This window comes from Haemaphysalis longicornis, unplaced genomic scaffold (assembly GCF_048455015.1).
Source record: "Haemaphysalis longicornis isolate Haplotype H1 unplaced genomic scaffold, Haemaphysalis longicornis Haplotype H1 scaffold_2, whole genome shotgun sequence".
In the NCBI taxonomy this organism is placed as follows: domain Eukaryota; kingdom Metazoa; phylum Arthropoda; class Arachnida; order Ixodida; family Ixodidae; genus Haemaphysalis; species Haemaphysalis longicornis.
In genome coordinates, this window is record NW_027526295.1 from 187,940,699 (window position 1) to 187,947,602 (window position 6,904).

At 45.6% G+C, this 6,904-nt stretch overlaps 1 non-coding gene across 1 annotated transcript; it reads left to right on the forward strand.

The window, feature by feature from the left end:
- The first annotated feature begins 2,056 nt into the window (after positions 1 to 2,056).
- Trnat-cgu (transfer RNA threonine (anticodon CGU)) lies at positions 2,057 to 2,129 on the forward strand. Its single transcript has one exon. It is a non-coding gene; the product is annotated as a tRNA-Thr (tRNA).
- Positions 2,130 to 6,904: the final 4,775 nt, after the last annotated feature.

The window sequence follows — 6,904 nt, forward strand, 5'->3', positions numbered from 1 at the left end:
TAGAGAGCTGGGCATGCGCGAACCACCTTTGCATAAATACGAAAAAAACTAAGGTTGTCGTGTATTCCCCTAAAGGAAAACAAGTAGCTCCAATAAGTGTAAACTTAGGCAGTACGCCGATAGAGATTTTCGATTCTGTAAAAATCCTCGGAGTGATTTTTTCAAAACATTTAACGTGGAACGAGCATATTCAGTATGTACAATCAAAAGCGTCATCTGCTGTTGGCATTATTCCTCGAATGAGACATATTTGTCCTGTAAAAGTGAAGATTTTATTGTACAACTCCTTGGTATTCTCGTTGTTTTCTTGCTGCAGCCTTGTGTGGTGCAAGACGGGTGTGTCCAATTTGACAAAGCTACATTTATTACAAAAAAGAGCTGTTCGGTACATAGCTAACGTTCACTTCCTTTATCCCACTAAGAACCTTTTTTTGAAGTACGACATTCTTTCAGTGTACTCTTTGTATAATTATAGGCTGTTGGTAATCTACAAACGATTTGTACAGTGTAATGAAAACGTTCTAACCTTGCTAGCTCAACTGCGACAAAACACCCATGTTCGACAAACACGTCACATGGAGAGATGGATAGTGCCTACGCCACACGCTTACTATGTTCAACAATCTTTACGGCACACATTGCCTGTTCTGTTAAATAAGCTAGTTAAAGAGAACTTTGACCCTATATGTAATACAAACCTTAACATTAGATGGTTTTGTGAGCACAAGTTGTGATTTTTGTACTTTTTCTGTGATGTTGTTGTTGTTATTGTTGTTGTTGTTGTTTATGCGGTTGTTGTTGTTTTCTTTTAAGTGAAAGAACCTCACTTTCTGTGTTATTGCATGAAGTGGTAGTATGCAATGTTTTTGAAATTGTGCGTGTAACCTAAGCTCTCTCCGCCAAGCTGTCAACGAAAAGGGGGTCGGGGCCCCGTCAAGCTGTTCAAACAGCTTTTTGTCTCGCCTCTTCCTGTAAAAAAGGAAATAAAAGAATGAATGAATGAATGAAGTAAAATGTTGTGGTGCTTTCTGAGTATGCAGCTAACGTTGGAGGACGAAGCGGCATATGTTAGAATAAGGTTGGGGGTCGTATTCAAAGATTTGGCTTTTGAGTTAGTTATCAGGTGGCGGCGCCGCTGTTTTTCAGACTTCCTAATGGCATCACTGATGACAGACGGTGAGTATTGTTGTCGTGTTAGGTCATTAGTTAGTTGTTGACAGTTAGAGGCAAAATCAGCTGGGTCAGAGCATATCCTTCTAAAACGCAGAGACTGACTGTATGGTATGCTGAGTTTACAGTGTTTAACGTGGTTGCTTTTGAAATACAAGTATTAATGTCGGTCTGTTGGCTTCCTGTACACTGAGGTCACAGGCTTGTTACCCAATATTGTCACTGTAACATCGAGAAACGTAATGGCAGATGCGGAGTATGAGTGGGAGAATGAAATGTTCTCGTGGGCGTTGTTGCAAGCGGTGATAAATTTTAGAAGTTCCTCTTCCCGATGGCACCAAATGAGAAAAATATCGTCAATGAACCTTCGATAGAAAAAAGGGTGAAGCTGTGCGTTGCTTAGAAATTCACACTCCAATGTGCCCATGAAAATATTAGCATAGTTGGGTCCTATTTTTGTTCCCATCGAGGTCCCGTCGATTTGCACGTAGTGCTTATTGTCGAACTGAAAGTTTTTGAGCTCAAAGACAAACTGTAGGAGCATAAGACATAAATAAAGGTTGGCCCTTATAAAGAAATAAAGGTTAACCCCAGGGCCAACCTTTATTTCTGTCTTATTACAACGAGCCCCTCATTTCCTATTCTGATTCGCTACATGCATAGCGAGGGCCTCTGTTCTAGCAGACTTGGTGCCATAGGTAGCTTAAGAGGGTTCAACGCTGGTCGACCACTTTCGACATGTCGTAGATACCCGAGTCACGGCCCGAGGGATAAAAAGAAGGTCCCCTTCACCCCGAGTAGTCCGAGTTGCGCTGGCAACCACCCCAAGCGCAGGAAACAAAATACCTTAACAAAAATACCCGAGTAAGTGGAGGGGATAACAGCCCTGCCGGTAGCGTAGTGGTCATTGCACCAGACGCGTATTCTGGAGGTCGTGGGTTCGGATCCCACCCGGCGGGCATTTTTTCTCCACTGTCTTTCTGTCTTTCCAAATTCGTCTATTTCAATGACCTACTACATTCTCCCCTTTGCTAAGCATGTTGTAATGGTGCAATTGTTTTGATACGTAGTTTGGAATCGCTAAACCCTACAATAAAGTGTTTATTACAGGGGAGACTGCATATGGCTAAAATGGCGGGTTTTTTTGTGTCCGCCAACAAAAAACAACGCGTGAGGTGGGTATTCCCTTCATATTCTAGCGACGCTATGGAAACGCCACGTATACAGTCAAACCCGGTTATAGCGAACTGTTATATGCGCCGCTATTAGTTCGATATATCCAATAATTCGATATAGCCGAACCCGTCTATAACGAATTTTTTTAAGAGTTCGCAATACGCGGGACCCCCCCTCCTCCCCCCCGTACGTAATTTTTGTTAATGGCAGGGCCCCCCCCCCCGAAAGTGCGAGTGGGAATGGCAGGGGGGGGGCCCTGCCATTCCCACTCCACGAAACGAACACATAAAGTATGCGATTAACTTACACAAAATAATCCATTTATTGCATGCAATGAAGCTACTTTCCGCCTTAACTGCCTACTTTGCGAGAAAGGGGTGATTTTTGTTTTCACTTTTTTTTTGGTGGCTCGAACCAGCAACGCATTCTCTACATGAGACATGGTTTGCACCAGTTGAAGTCTCTGTCCTTCATTATCGAAGCAATATTGGCGTAGAACAGCGGCCGGCAAAAGCGCTTCATAAAGGTACGGACGGCTTAACGTTGTGGCCTCCTCAGTCTTCCCGTGCTTTCAGCAGCACCAGCTGCCATGACATCGGCGATGGTGTGGGCCATCGAGGGGCTCACAGTGACGGCAACATCATCGTCAATACTCAGTAAATCCTGTGAGGACACTCCTTTAAGGAATATGGTCCACATGTATTTTAGCAACAGATTTGCTTTTCTTCGATATATGGCGTAATTCGCTCTATCCGGGTTCGTTATAATCGGGTTTCACTGTGTATACAGTAGCCGACCAATTTTTCGGTCCTGGAGGGGAACGAAAAATAGTCCGAATAAAAGAGCCGTTCGAAAAACTCGCGAGTCGAAAAAACGAACTTTATTTCATATAAATAACAATCAAGAAGTCACAAATGGTTCCTTGCTTTAATTCCAGCTTCACGTGAGAGTGTCTGCTTCCATCTATGCCAGCTTCACGTTTTTTTAGCAAACATTGGGAACAATGCCAAAGTGTTGGAAATGTCTTGCGTTGACGGTTGCGCGTGGTCGGGACTATCTTCGTCGGAGTCAGCGTCGCTTTGCGGCAGCGCGGTCACTTGGCGCACGATGTTGTAGCCGTTGGCTCCGCGCACATCACACAACTATTTGCAAAATAATGGGCTCCAATATCAATGTTTGTTACCCCGGCGGGAGTCAGGGCAATCCCCATCCAATCCTAAGCTAGCCAGGTGGCTTAGGATTTAAAATGGCGCCGTACTGGAGTCGCACCGTGGCTCTGTCGCGGGAAACTTTGTCCGGAAAATCGAACTTTCGGCTTTATTTTGTCCGAAATATCCGTTATTCATATACATTATTGCTATGGGAGAACTGGCGGTTCCTCTGGAAAGTGCGAAATATCCAGCAAGTCCGAATTTTGGGAGTCCAATAAAACGGTCGGCTATTGTATTAGGACTCCTCTCCTAAAGAGCTTCTTATGCAGGGTGTTACTACGGTAATTGGAACACTTTCAAAAATTTTCGGCAGCGAACTGCTGCTTGGTTCGCGCTGAAACTTCACATGAATGTCATCTTTTGTGGTCTATTTTGTTTGACACTGGGAACAACGGTGGAACTTCCTTGTTATTTTTTTAATAAATAAAAAAGATTTTAGCTGATGGGAAAATGGTGGCCGATTTGGACGTCCAAGCCACTACAAGCTGATCTTGGAACGACGACGACTCCTTTAGATCGTACGCACGGTGGCACCACCGGGACCACCGCATGCACTATCAGAAAATGAAACTAATTATTCAAACTGACACTTGTTTGAAAAGTACGTAATTTTGTTATTTATGTACTTTCCTAAGTTATTGCTTCCTTAACTGCGGTTTTTGTTGCGATTGTTTTTACGTCTGCGCAACTGCCTCGACCGATTGGCACTGGGGCGGGCACTCTGGCACAACACAGGTCCTATCGGAAGTACTAAATTTGCAGTTGTCGCTCGGCCTACATCACACTTTATGACAAAACTAGTTCAGTAGCTGATCAAGTGACCCTACATAATGCTTTCAATCTTTCGTAAAGCCGTGGAAACAAATTTTTACCTCCTTTTTTTTTGCCGCCAAAAGACCGCAGGTGACGATCAGCAGACGACAATGCGCAGGCGATAACGCATATCACTTACCACACGGCCGCACTCTTTTACACATTTTTTTTACTACTCTTGGTTTGAATGCGTATAAAACACACGCGTACGTTGAGCACGTTGGGCTTCTTCGTCACACCAAATTCACATAAGCACCCAATTACCATTTTCCGTCCAAGTCGTCGAGCGGCGAACAACGTTGTATAGTTTATTTTGTCACCAACAGTTGGCTCCACTGTATGGAAAATCTAGAACAGTGTACCAATCGTAGGGTCAATTTTTGATGCATGGGGACTAAGGGGACCTTCGCGACTCCTATATCAAGTAACTCTGACTTTGGGTATGCAGAGCGAAACAAACGATGAGGATTTACGGTAAGAAGGAGCCAAATGAGGTAGCAGGCGTTTAGAAAATCTTCTTTGTCCCTATTTACGATGATAAAAAATAATTTTATAACAGCTGATACCAATCATAATAAAATATGCACATGGTTCATTGTTGCCAATAAATGTTGAATTTGTTTCCTCCCCTGGTTTCACAATTTCTGATCGTCTGGTACCTCATTTGGCTGAGGAACCAAATGAGGTTGCAGACGATCATGAAACCTGCTTTCACATTTTCTGATCGTCTGCTACCCCATTTGGCTCATCTCTGCCCTGGAAGGAGCGTGAATCCCCATCGTCTGTTTCGCTCTGCATATCACAGGTGGCGCCCTCGTTCCAAGATCAGCTTGCACTGGCTCGCACGTCCAAATCCGCCGCCATTTTCTCATAGGGAAAATATTTTTCTCTTTTTTCAGAATAAACAGGTAAGTACCATCGTTGTTGCCGGTGTCTAACAAAATAGACCACAAAATGCGACATTCGTGTGAAGTTTGAGCGCGAATCGAGCAGTGGTTCGCTCAGAAAAAAATTTAAAGTGTTCATTTTATCGTCATAACACCCTGTATGTGACAAGCAAGGAAAGTAGCAGGGACAGCGTGGGGATCGACGTGGTACTGTGTGAAAATCGAGCAAGCAATCGAGCACCAAATGTAACACCCTCCGCCGATGGCTGCCGGGAGGTGCAATGTGGATTTCGGCAAGCTATACAAGCAGTGGTTCATCTAGTTTATGTTGGAGGAGTTTGAACTACAGTGTAATGATTCACACTAACGAACCAATGTACAGGGCCGTCCACGCTAGGTGCGAACACGGCGCAGCGTGGCCTCGCTCCGCGGAGCGCCAGCGCACAATCCGTGGCCGCGCATCGAAGCTAAGCGGCGCAGGCGCACAGGGGCTTGGAGGCGGGGCTTCGTGTCGTCTGCTAGCGCGAGAGAGCGCCGTGCCTGCTTTGCTGTGAAGCACGCCTAACTGTAGGCATGCTTGTAGCGTCTAAGCGCGCCGCGACGGCGTTGCGGGAAAGCGCACTTTCCTTACTGCGGCGCGTTGTGTAGTTTCTGCGTACGAGAACTCACAGCTTCCACTTTTCAGTTCCGCGGTGCCGGTTTTAAATGCAAGTATTGTTGAAGGTTGAAGGCATTTCAGGACTGGTTTGGCTCGGGTTATAGGGGTTAGTGCCACAAAACGACTCTTGCTACGAAAACGCTGCAGAGAAGTGCTCCGAATAACCACCCAAGGAACTTTACCGTGCACTGATACCACGCAGCAAACACGCGTTCTTTCATTTCGCCTCTTTTGAAAGCGGCACCCGCTACTGGGATCGGACATGGGTCTCCCGGCTCAGTATACCAACCACCCCAACCACTGAGCCACCGCGGCGGGCCAGGTCAAGTCCTGGCAGGTTTTTCGGGATTTAACCGCACCCTTGAATTAAAGAGGGTAAGGGAGCAAAGCTGTATTTTCTGCGTGTGCTCTCTAAAGCAGATGGCCTTATGCCCGAATATGCCGTCCGGCCGGCTTTTTTAACAACGGACATGTTACTGGCCGTAAGACCGCCATTGCAGCAAAAAAAAAAAGAGAAAATTTTGAAGGCTCGTGGGCGCGTGCTTGAGGCGACCTCCGAGCATCCCCGGCATGCGCAGTAGATTTAGCGCGAATAAAAAACTGATAAAAACCTCGAGAAGCGAGAACATGCCGAGCACTCGTGAGCGCATACCTTGCAGAAAACGCCGAGTCCCTGGCTCGCGCAGTGGCTATAGCAAAAAAAAAAAAAAAAAAGTACCACCAGTGCTGTTGTCAATCCCTCCCGCGCATGTAAGAAAACTTCAGCGTTAATCCTAAAGTCCAATGCTAAAATTAAAAAAAAAAAATCCTGCTTAGTAGAGGTCATTACGACCGACACATTCTCTGGAAGCCATTGTGGATAATTGGAGACATGGCTACGAGTGTGCCAATACTTCCCGAGACGACTTGCAGGTCCTGCAACCGCGTCTCGAGTCGATGACAAAGAGCTGGTTGAAGACTACAATGCTACAATGCAGAGGACGACTTTC